The sequence below is a fragment of the Dryobates pubescens genome, chromosome 1 (assembly GCF_014839835.1).
Source record: "Dryobates pubescens isolate bDryPub1 chromosome 1, bDryPub1.pri, whole genome shotgun sequence".
Taxonomy (NCBI): Eukaryota; Metazoa; Chordata; class Aves; order Piciformes; family Picidae; genus Dryobates; species Dryobates pubescens.
This window is the reverse complement of record NC_071612.1, coordinates 19,996,212-20,008,877: the sequence shown is the minus strand read 5'-3', so window position 1 is coordinate 20,008,877 and position 12,666 is coordinate 19,996,212. Positions and strand designations below refer to the sequence as shown.

The 12,666-nt window shown below is 36.7% G+C and overlaps 1 protein-coding gene across 11 annotated transcripts in view; it reads left to right on the top strand.

The window, feature by feature from the left end:
• The window catches only part of ERC2 (ELKS/RAB6-interacting/CAST family member 2), a 458,989-nt gene extending 452,168 nt beyond the window's left edge, over positions 1-6,821 (top strand). For all 11 annotated transcript variants that reach the window (XR_008462285.1, XR_008462284.1, XR_008462281.1 and 8 more), the window contains one exon: positions 6,132-6,821. The gene's annotated coding sequence lies outside the window, so the exon portion shown is untranslated. The remainder of the gene's footprint in view (positions 1-6,131) is intronic.
• Positions 6,822-12,666: the final 5,845 nt, after the last annotated feature.

Sequence of the window (12,666 nt, the reverse complement as noted above, 5' to 3'; positions counted from 1 at the left end):
GGTCACTGCCTACTCAGGACTTTTGAGTGGGCTTGTGGTGGCTTGGCAGTGAATGGGTTAAACGACTGAAAAGGCAGGATCAGTTTCCTGCCTGCACTTGCAATGGCCTAAGGCAGTGCCTGCTGTTCAGGAGTTAGAGAGAGTGCCTTGCCTTGTCCCAGGTGGCAGACAGGCAAACCATGTTATTAAGGAGCAGAGATCGCAAAACCTTGATCTTCAAAAAAGGCCCCTAATTAGTCCCTAGCATGAGAATAAATGGCATTCCACATCAGCAAGGATGAAAAAGGCTCCTTCAAATTTCATTAAGTAATCTCTGCTATTGACAGTTTTTAGGATCACATTGGGAACTCTTGTTGCTGGAATCCCTTTACTCCCCAACGCTTCTTTATTTGTAACTTCTGTTGGGGGAAGGAAAAAAAAAAGGCTTAATGATCTCACATGCTGCATCCTAAGGAAGTCATAAATGTCCTGACACAGATCTCCATGCCCTGCACTGCTGAGTCACTGCTGCCTCTGTGACCAGCTCTTGGGTCTGCTGGAGTCAATGGAAACTTTTCCATCATCTTCAAAACGTTCCTACCCAGCTCATCAAAGAGTGCTAATATGAAACCATCTTTAACATTTCCCACAACCCTCTTTTTAATTCACTGTGAAAGTGACAGATTGAGGAATATGTTCTGGGGTTTTGCACATTTCTGAAGAGCTCTGATTTGGACTAGACTTGTTTTAAGGGAAAAAAAAAAGGTATATCAAAAAGGAAGGGGGGGGGGGGGGGGGGGGGGGGAAGGAAAGCTATCTTTCAACTCCTATACCACTTGTCTAATTTTGATTTATAAACACTCCCAGCAGAGAAGGCATCCTTGTCCAAATAGTCTCAAGGTTCATCTAATTTTATCATATAATCATACAGTAGTTTTCAAGGACTTTCACTCTCAAGAGTGCTTGAATCCATTTGATTTTATTCATCCCAATGGAATCTGCTTTTATCCCTAACTCAGATTAACAATTCTGGCATTATAGCAATATGGAAAGTTCATCACACTCATGCAGTGATTCTACCACCAGCTGCAGATCTTTCTGAAGTTTGCTGTATAATGAATTTAAAACATAAATGGCAACAAATGGGATAAATCCTTTCTTTGCCAGCATTGGAACCTTTTTTTTTCCTTTATAAATAGCTTTTTTATACTGATTATTTTTATACCGATTTTTTCCCAACCTTTCAATATTTAATTAAATCACTGAGTTTCTGGATCTTTCTTTCAAAATATATTTTTTTTCATGTAAAACATATTTGAAGCTTTATTATGAGTAACTATAACTTATTGGAAAGTGAAAAAGAAAAATGGTTCTACTTTTACAGTGTAGCTGATAATTTCCAGCCTCTCAGAAATATACCCTAGAACTGCTTATTCAAAAGCAAGAGTTATGATTATCAGGGATATATGACGTTATTATAAAAGAGATTTGTTGTTAGGATTTCAGCTATTGATTTTCTGAAAGGATTAGTGCATTAAGAGTAGAGCAGGACACCTTTGCCTAAGTATTCCAGAATGTTGTCAGACGGCTGCAGATCTCCCAGGTAACATTTCCTTAAGTGGAGCTTTTAAGAATGACTAAAATTTGTTCTCCTCCAAGCAGGGTGTTTACTTTCTGTGTTCACTGTTCTCCAGATAATGTGCAGTGCTGCACTTACCATTTGAACCAAGAAACTTCCTTTAGCATTGCTTTAACCTGTGGGCTTTATTGATTTGAGATGTAAGAAATTGTATGCCAAAACTTTGGTTATTTTAACTAGTTCTAAACAAGAAAGACTAACATCAGTTTTGACAACAAACAAAACCAGGTTTTGTTCTATCGGTTATGTTTAAAAGATTCCAATTTCAAACCAAACACAACTTGTGGTTATTCTGTCAGATATTTATACAGCCACTGGGGCGCCATAGTTATGCACCGCATACATCATTGTATTTTTAAAATGTACTTAATGAACATTTTTTTCTTTTCTGGTAACTACTTCATTGCCTTAAATGAATGCATTCCAATAGAATTTGTAACAAATGAGCACTTTGTGTTTGCATTAATGCCAAACACGTTTAACAAATTTTTAACAAGGAACACTGGCAAAAAGCCAAACTCCTAGAGGGACACTGAAGGAATGCTATAAATTTAAACTAGATTTTACCTTTTCACTCAGCTCAACAAGTGTCTTAGGTGTCTTTGGCATCTCAGCACTGAAAGTTTTTTACATAGCTTAGATATAACTTTATGTCTTAATTATTTCTCTTCTTGGCTGTCCTTGCTAGAGATTTTCACATTGATATAACAGGCTTTAACAGGTTACTGTGTTCTTTAGAAAGCAAGAGGTGGGGTTTCATTCTTTCCACCAGACTTAGGCCAGGAGGAAGTAGCAAGAACAGTAGTTATTGTTGGGACTGCAATGACAGAGAATTTCAAATAGTACAGATCATGCCATTTTCATATCCTATGTTAAGGGAATTATATAGTGGCAGGCACTCCAGCAGATTCATGCTACCTAACGTTGTTTCTTGTGCTGAGTTGCAAATATTTGGACTGTGATCATGTTTTCAACTGCACTTCAGGGGCAGGGGAAAAGCAGCCCACAGCACTCCCACTGCTTCGAGTTCTGGGCTCACACAGAAGCCACGAAACAGATTTTTGGCTAAATCAAACATCTGGGGGGATTCTGCAGTTAAGTTATGCCCACATGGTACATGTCATTACAGACCTTGGGAATCACCTACTCTGTAATACGTGTTCATATTAAAAGTGTTACAAGTAGCTCCACAAACCACATGCTTGCCCTTTACGTGTAACTTAATATATTAATTTAATTTTTACTGTGTTATTTCAGTTTTAATCAAATGCAGGAACTGAAAAATAATAATACTTAGCACTCATTCAAAACAATTAAAGTACACTACAAACACTAAGCCTTGAAAATTCCTGCGAGGAGCCTGATGTTATCCCTGCTATAGCAAGAAGCAAGTCAGACACAAAATTATATGACTTTTTCATTAGGTCACACAATAAGCTAGTGGCAGGGACAGGATTCAGACCAGTATCATGCCAGGACTTTGCCTTAGTTAATTGTGTCATTCTTTTCATGGTTTTGCACGGACAAAAGTAAAAATTGAGAATGTGTTGGTTTTTCCTTCCACCTCCCCCCCCCCCTTTTTTTTTTTTTTCATTTGAGAAAGATTTTATGAGTTATAGCCTTACTTTTTAAATATTACTTTTCAGCCTAGTTACTTGCTTCCAGAAAATGAACTAATTTCTCATTGTTAGTTGATACTCTGATCTCAGTAATGATGAGTGAGTCTAGAAAGGGGAACTGAGGAACTCATCCTGACAGCTTTTTAAAAGATGTCACATTACAATGCAGATGCCTTGTCATAGCTTGAGGAGCAGAAATAGCCCTAATAAGTTTTCATTAATTATATCCTTCTCTGCTAGCATTTGGTCAGATACCAATACCTTGCAATAAAGTAGCTGTTCCCTCTCTTTCTGACTCACTAATTACCATATCAGTTGTTGGCCTTTTATGTAGGTACCATGTGTAACAGGTTAGGAGAGGGCAATTTAAGCCTATGTGAATGGGTATCTGTTTTTGTATCTGGGTGCTTGTTGCAAACATTTGGAAAGCATATGGAGCATAATGGACATTAACCCAGATGTCAAAAATAGCCTGCATTTTACTACTGTTATTAAACAGTTTCCCCTTTAACCCCTTTGTGTTTACCCACCCCCTCCAGCTTGTTTCTGCAAATCACTGCTGAGAGGAAAGGATTGGAGGTAAAAAGTAGTAATCAGGCAGGTGTCTTTATCCAAAGGAAAAGCATTCCGAACAAATATTTGTGGGCTACTGCACTTTTATATCTTCGTATCTTTCTGCTGTTTTCATTGACTAGTATCTAATGGACTGTCAGAAGTGCCAAACTTGTAAGACATGAATTTCAGCTGCAGCACTGCCGAATCTCAGGCCCAATGTGTGTTATCAAATTTTATTTCTGCTTCAGAGGTTCAGTGAGCAAGTACAGCATTGAAGAAACAAATATAAATTTAATTTACTCAACCTCAGTTGGTATTTGACAGCAATATCCTTTTATATATTTATTTGACTTACTTGAGAAATACTTTGCATTTCCTACCTGTAGTGAGCAAGTTTTTGTTGCACTTCCAATACATGTTACGGTTTCCTGATGAACGGATGGGTTGATTAAATGGGTGGGGTTTATTTGGGAGTTTCATTCTGTAATAAAATCCCAGTGAAAATTTGGGCTGCATACCAGAGGGAGATTGTATTTTTGATGTGTTGCTGTTTCTCGGATTGGATGCTTTATTCTGGGTTCTTATTTGTAAGAGCATAACTGAGCGTTAATTGCAGAGGAACTTCGGCTTGTAAAATCCTGAGTATCTTGTAGCTTTGCTGTGATTATGCTTTAGCAAACCCGTTTGAAAAATACAGACATATTTGTGCTCTGGTTTCTGGAATGTACTGTCCTTGTTGATTCATATGCGTGCTTCCTATGCCTATGTATCTCTTTGAATGATGATTAAGAAGTACTCAGGGCACAAAAGAATGGGAGCTATGCACAGTTCACGAAACGTAATGCATGCTCTGACTTACAGTTTTCATAAAACGTTTGCAAAGATTTTATGTGCCAGAACTAGTAACATGATCTACTTTAGGAACTCCCTGGCTTTCCAGCTCTGCAGAAGTAATTTTTTCTCCATTCAAGGGCCAGATCCAATACCTGTTAAAATCAGTGGGGACCTTTCCACATTTCAGTGGGCTTTGGATTAGCCCCTAAGTGTTTTAAGCAGCAGAACTGTACCCACCTCCACTGGAAAAGTAGAACTATTCACCTGAGTTTGTGTTATATGAACCAGTAGAGGTACTTGCCACAGAAACATGAACTTGAAAAAAGGGATTTAAAATAACTTGTGAGTTTATTCTGTAACCAATGTTTTACTTTATGCACAGAATAATTACATTAAAGGGGCATTTTTGTTAACTAGTTCTATTTACAAAACAACAATTTTTCATCTGTATTCAAAAGGGCGAGCATTCTATAGAAAATTCTTTTTCATAAAATCAGATATTTTAGAAACTTCTAGGATTACATAAATGCAAAGGCAGTAATAGAGAATCCCATACATATTGTATTTGCACTTTTCTATAAATAGAGTCAGTGAATAAATGAACAACTGCCCTGTAAAGCAACCATTTCATTCCTCCCACTTGTCTGATATACAGATAATGTGAATAAGACTAATTCTCTGCTCTCTGTTCAAAAAGTACTGAGCCATTTCCTTGCAGCAGAGCTAGCACAGCAATAAAAATCATTCAGGCTTCACTCTGTAGTCACACTCAGATATGAAGCCTCATCCAAAGTCCATGGAAAGAAGGAAGACTCTTTCTACTGATTGACTCAAGCTTACACCAGTTGCTTCTCATTCCCTAGATATCAGCAATGCCAACCAAGCCATGAAGAGTAGCAGTCCTGGCATTGACTAGTAACTGCATAGCTGAAAAACTCCTAACAGATCATTGTATACATAAGCTTCTATAAAGCTGAGATTCTTGTATCCATAAAACCTTTCTCCACTGTTTAGAAAATTAAAGTGGACATAAAGTGCTTAAAATGCTACGATAAAACCTGCTTTCAGTACCTTCAGTCCTGGAGAGTTACTAGAGGCACTATGTATTCCCACCTGCCATGGAACTCAGTGGAAATAAATGGATGATTCCTTTCATTTCCAAATAAAAAGATTTAGTTTTATTAATAGGATTTCCATTTCAAAGCTACTGTGCTTATAGAGAAGATCAGAAGACTCACTGTTTACAGAATGGCAAGTATAGTACCATTTCACATCTTTGGAATTTGAAATCCATCATACCATCCAGCTGTAAAACTAATTGCCACCCTATGAGCATAATAAGTGGGCTCAAATTAAATTTCAATCTTTACTTAATCTTTAGTCTCTAGTAAAGTAATGTATCTACTGATGTCTAAGAGAAGCTCGATTACATAAGAACAGGGTGTTCTCATGCATATATAATTCAATCATGTTATTAATTGGAACATTTTGTTCTCTTGTTACAGTTGTCAGAGGAACTAGCGAAAGAGGAAGAAAAAAAATGTAGTACTGGAATATAATGATGATAATCTATTGCATTGGATCTCCAAACATGATCATGACATCCTGGAGAAGATCACAGATGCAGAAAATGAACACTACAGTTGATAGCTACTGAAATGCTGCATTAATTGGCATTTGCTCCATTTTTTTTTCTTGTAGTCTACTATGAAATTAGATACTTTGGAAAATATTGAAGGAGACTCAAGCAGAAATTATAACAACTTCATTTCTGTCTTTAATGGGTCTTGCAAGTTAGTCTGTTTTCACAAAGACACCATCTATCCAGAATATTGCAGTTTAACAAAGTTCAGTTAAACAGGTTATTTAAGTTTTGGTATATCAATATTGATTTCAGTAAGTAATTCAGATTCTTTTAGATGTGGTATCTGCACTTGCCAATTTTACCTAGTCGATTCTAAAGGATCACTTCTATTGCACTAGATTATCAAAGAGGTATTAGTAAAATGCTATATAAGGGCGTTGGCGTTAATCTTGCCCCCAAGTAGATATGGGCTTTTCCAAAAACCTAGAAACCAAGCCTTTACCCTCCTCTCTTTTCTTATATCTACTGATAGAATACTACTACTTAAAAAAAAAAACAACAAACCAAAACAAAATCAAACACAAACCACAAACCAAACCCCAAAAAACATTGATAGTATAACTGGTATTAAGCTCTGGGCCAGGTTGGAAATGAAATCAATTTTTGGTACTAATAACTGATGACAAAGATTAGCTTTATAAAAAATAATGGTGTGTGTCTCTGACAATGCATAGGACATCTAATTTGAGCATAAATATAAGGTATATAAAAAAGTGTATCTATTCTTGGATGGTAAAAGCTTGAGGCATATGAAATACATATGTATGTATATATATGGACATATACACAGAGATGTATCAACCTTTTACCATCCAAATGCGTACAGGTTTTCAACAATAAAAGCTGGGACTCTTAAAAAAACAGAAAAAAGACAAAACAAAACTAAAGACAAGATTGCTGTGAATACAGTACATGCACTAGATCTTCTGTAAATGAGGAATTGTTTGTTATTGTTTTCTATATTGAAAGACATTCTCCAACATGGATCCCAACAAATCTTAGATGCTAAAGAAAATACCATTGAACAAATAGCACTTAAAGGCTGTTTGTATCAACAAAATGTACCTAGTAAAAGTAAATTTAAAGCACATGCAAGGAAAAAAAAGTGAAGTCATTACATTCAGTGAGAGAATATAGCTGATAATCAAATCTTTACCACTTCTCAAGGAGAGGATCTTTATGACTCCATGAACATTTTCAGTCAGTCTGGCAAACATGTGCAAATGTTTGGCTGTTTTATTGAGGCATCTTTTTGTCCATGGAAGAAATGTTTCCATGCCGATGGGAGTGGGAATAGAATATCTGCATTTTTAAAGGACAAACAATAAATTTAAGCATGGGTGGCCTTAATCCTTAGTTTTTCTTTGCTGCTGTAAAAAAAAAAAAAAAAAAAGAGAGAAATTTAAGTGAATACTCCTAAAGTCTTGCACTGAATTTAGAAAAATTATTTTTTGAACTTGTGGTGCAATTAACCCTAAACATCCTACATGAGCCATACATAGCAACCCCTTTAAAATTATTGTCTAGAGATGATATTTTGTTTATTTGTACCATAATCCTTGGTGCAATCAAAGAGCAGTGTATTTGAGTAGGAGTCCTGCTGGATGCTACTGTCTTCAGTAAAGAGTAAAATGTATAGAATTAGTATAGTATAGATAATCCAAATTTCATTCATGTTTAAAAAGTTTGTCCTTTAACTACCAATGGCATTTTAGATCTTTGTTTTTCAAACAGCAAAGCTTTTGGGAGTATATTTAGCACATATGACAAATGTTGCACTTGGAAACTCAGACAACAAAACTAGTTTCTCATGACAAATTTGTTGTCACAGTAGGGGACAATTGTCTGTGTCTCTTACAATCAGGTCTTTACCTTAACTCTGCAACTGAATACTTGAAGTAGAAAATAAACTGGGGGGAAATAGGGTCACAGATACAAAGCTGTATAGTTAGATATTTATATGTATGTGCCAATTTTGTCACAGATATTATTTTAGGGGCATTTTTGCTCCATTCATGTTGGTAATAGTATTGATCTAAACTTTTATCAGGGCCTACAAGTTAGCTCCTAAAGAGGAAAATTTTTTCTAACATTGCTTTTTGTTCTTCCCCCCCCCACCTCCTTTCTTTTTTCTTTTCCCCTTTCCATTCCATGTGGTACTCTATGATGTTTGAAGAAAATGTTTTCATATACTAAAATAGAATCTCGGGGTTTACAATAAACACTGTGATGTTGGGAAATATTTTATTTGAGCAATGTTTGGTAGTTTCCCCCCTCCCCCCATGTGTAAAGAAGCAAACCAACTTTTGGTTATGATTTAAGATAATGATTATTATTTTCATGTGAGATCAGTCTTGTACTGCACATTCTTTCTTTCATTTAAATGTACAGTATGAATTTTGTATTTAATGAATTTTGTGTATCCCGTATGCACGTACCTGCACATTGACTTTCATTTGAAAGTGGTTTTCAATTTACTTTTTAAACAGTGTTTATGGAGAGACCTCAGATGTGTTGACACAACCTATATCTGCGATGTTTTTTTTGTGCGTGTAGGGTGACGTTTGAATGTGATGTTCTGCAGCAATGGGTCAGTATTACCTATTTACCTTAGATCCTCATTTGATAGTGCTTCTTGTAATAATTTTTTCAAGTGAGTGGCATGTTCTGGATATTGATATATGGTTAAGGACATTGATATGAAACTAAGGAATTCCTAGAAATACCAGTGGGCATGTATTAGACAGTCATCGTAACTTAATGTCTAGTAGAAGTGTAAAGTACCAAGATATTTAGAATTCATAACATTGTTATCATGTGTATGGGAAGTATTTAGTGTTGATCCGCTTGTTTATATTCATCAAATAAACTTTCTTTCTTTCTGAAATCAGTGTTGTGTCATTAAAAGTACGTTTAATGACTGTAAGAAAATGTGTGAGAGATGTTTTCCACATGGTAAATCTATCACACTCCTTATTTCTCTAATTGCTACCATTCAAAGTAATTTATCTTCCTGTTGTTAGTATCACATAAACTGTTTAAGAAAGCATAAAAAGGAAAATGTCTCTTAGGCCCCACTCCCAGAAATGCTTACAAGCAACTTTAGTAAAGTGAGGAACCATTTTCTGGATTAGGCTCTTAGAGAGCAATATGCTTTTGAGTGGGTTTCTAAAACATAATATTCTTGTGTGACCCTGTGTAATTGCATAGAAAATTACATTTTGTTTATGTACTTTACTGACCAAAAGCCATAAGGTGTGAAATTCTCTGCACAGTCAGCTCCTTTTTCAGCTGCCTGGTAAGTGGCTCCCCGTTTCCATTATGTTCTCTTTTTTTAGAAAAGGAACTTTTGTTGAACAGGAATTTCTTACCTCATAGAACTCTCTGGACCAGCTCAGGGCACACACAGCAGGAGAATAAAATGCAAGTAAGTTTGCATTTTACTTAGGTTATTTAAAAACACACAGTCTCTTAAGCTCTGTTTCTTTACCTATAAATTAGCTTTCTTGGTTAGAGAGTACTATGTACTAACATAGGATATTAAGTTTCACTTCTAACTACAGCTAAATATACATTTACTGTGTATTCTACTTATGCCTACTTAGCTTTGAGTTGCAATACTGTAAAATGAGTAGCAGTTGCTTCTATCTTCTTTCTAGACCTGACAATTTTTCAGAATGGTCCTGAGAGTGGGTCTGGCTGCAAGAACATCTCACCTCAAGCTGAAGTTTGAGTTCATACAGCCAAGAGCTCCTCCAGTCTTAGGAGAGTGTCTGAATAAGGGTCAACTTCTTCTGAGACTGAGGTATCTTCCTAAGAGAGTCTGCTTGTTCACTCCAGACAAGCCAAAGTAGTTCTAGGATTGAGCAAGGAGTTGGGGTCATTGAGGGGATGAGGCCATCTGTCAGTTTGCATTTCACGCTGGCATGTCAGTTCAGATACACTTCAAGAGCTACAAACAGCTCCATGACAGCACAAGCTGGATAATGCCAATTGCAGAACACCTACTGCATCTCCTGGTTGTTCACGCTGTGCTCCAGGTCCAGGATTTAACCCTGGAGGAACTGCACTAACTACGCACACTGTGTCCTGCCCTGTGCAGAAACCTGTCAGAAAGTACAAAACAGAGGGGCAAAGAACCATGTGACTTCATTTCATCTCTTGACATTGCTTCTCTGAAATACAAAACTTTTAAACACTAAAGTACTAAATCATTTTAAATAATGCCAAGTCAGGTCTACGTATGTAATACATTTCCTGCTATGAAGTCAGTGGGAGCTGTGCACATCGCCAGGGCATGATTTGACCCATATAAAAAAAAGACAGCTAACGTGGGGCTGCTATAGATTTTCTTCCTGTGAGACTAGAGTGACATTACTTCATTTTTTAAATAAACCACCTTATTTTAAAATGCACCTTTTCAAACAAGAGGTAATCTCGGCCTTCACCAGGAGAAGTCTACAACACATCACTACAGATTGTATATGTCCTGGAAGCAGTACCAATGCAGCAGTAGCCCTGTTGAGAATCCTGCCCTTAATGGATGCAATTGCAGAATCAAGAACTGATTTTGTTTGGTATTGCATTCCTTCTGCTCCTTGCTCTTCAAAACGATTCTTTCTTCAGATTGAGATTACTCTAAAACCAGATCACCAGAGATGTAGGGGTAGTGCAGCCAAAATGCTAGTGCGTCCTAAAGACGACGCATGTATCCCTTTGAAATTTGCTTTACTGATAGTTATACCATATATTCCCATATAGCTACAAGTCTCAGGACAAATCCAAGAACTTTGAACTCATCCAGTTTCTAACAGAGGCGACTGTCCAACTCTGGAAAGGCCATGCTTTCGATACTCACCCCAGCGAGGCCAGGAGACAGCAGATGTTCTGGCAGCTGCAGACTGCCTTGCGCTCCAGGAGCCAGGGCTGGGGAAGAACAGCCAGCTCTCTCCAGATGGAGCGACAGTGAAGAGGCGAGTGGGAGGCTGCACAAGGAAGCTAGATAGCTCCAGATAGTGGAGGACTGATGATGTGTGGCTCCACATCACCTAACCAAATTTTGAGAGGCTTCACAACAGAAGTAATCATCAATCCACAGTTAACCTGAGTTCAGTTAGAAGTGTTCTTGTCATGAGAAAATCGATAGAGAGGAAATGCCCATGCAGAATGCATGATAATGTAGAATGGTAATTATTTTTTATTTTAATGTAATTTGGACAAATGCATTACTCATAAGTGAGTTAGCCAGGGCTTGCCAAATTTGAGGCTAAACAGTTATTATAGCAAATTACACTATCATCTAAACACCTCTGTTTTGGCTCTTACTTGCCTTCTTTTGCAATAAGACATTTTTTTTTCCTTGATTACTGTTGTCTAATATTGCTGTATTTACCACTTTGGTTACCATAGAAATAAAGAACATCATGTCAACAGCAAGCATACAAGTGATTAAGAGCATTTTCTGAATTTCATGAGGAGAACACGCTTGCTAATGAAAAGCTATCTGCTTGGGTAATTCTTAATATAGTTTTCAAATCTATTGGTTTGTTTCCTCATATGCATTTTATTATAGGCTTTATATTTCATTTTAAACTTAAAAAAAAATAAAGAAAAACAGCTGAACTACTTTTCTTTTTTTATATGGACAGATTTTGGCTAGAGGTTAACACAGGCCAAAAGAGAACACAGATCTGCCCTGGAGCTCTTACAGTTTTATTTTGTTTTGTTTTGTTTTGTTTTAATAAAAAGATCCTTATATCAATTCATTCTTTTCCTCATGCATAACTCTCCTGCTCTCTGTACCTTCTCCACTCTTAGATTAATCAAATGTGTGAAGGCAGGATTGTTGTCAGTCATGATAAGGGTGTGCATTAAGGGACTAATCCAAATTTCACTGAAGTGAACTGAAAGACTGTTGTTTAAAAATAAGTTTCTGATTATTACCCAACTTGCTTCTTTCTAGTTCTAGAGGATTTGTTCCAATTCTGATGCCATTCACCATGTCAGAGTTACTCTCACTGAAGTTAAACCACCAGTCCCAGTATCTGAAAGATGAAGGTTGTAAATCTCTCTCATGAATGTTGCCTATGACAGGGAAGGAAAGACTTGCATAATTACCACTTGTACTTCCTCAGAGAACATGATCTCAAGTCTAAAGCAAGCAGTTTGGTCAATAAAACATTGAGGGCTGAAAATTACTGGAAAAGACCTGTCCGGCTCATGTGATAGAGATTTTTTTTCTTGGTTACAAGAACGTGACTATTTCAGTAGAAGCCTTTTCTTCAATCCTGATTATTGTGCAGGTATTCTTAGTTTTTCTTCAAGATTACCATCAGTTATTGCAATTCACAGTAAACTAATTGATATATCTCATAGTCATCTATGTGAAGCACAGT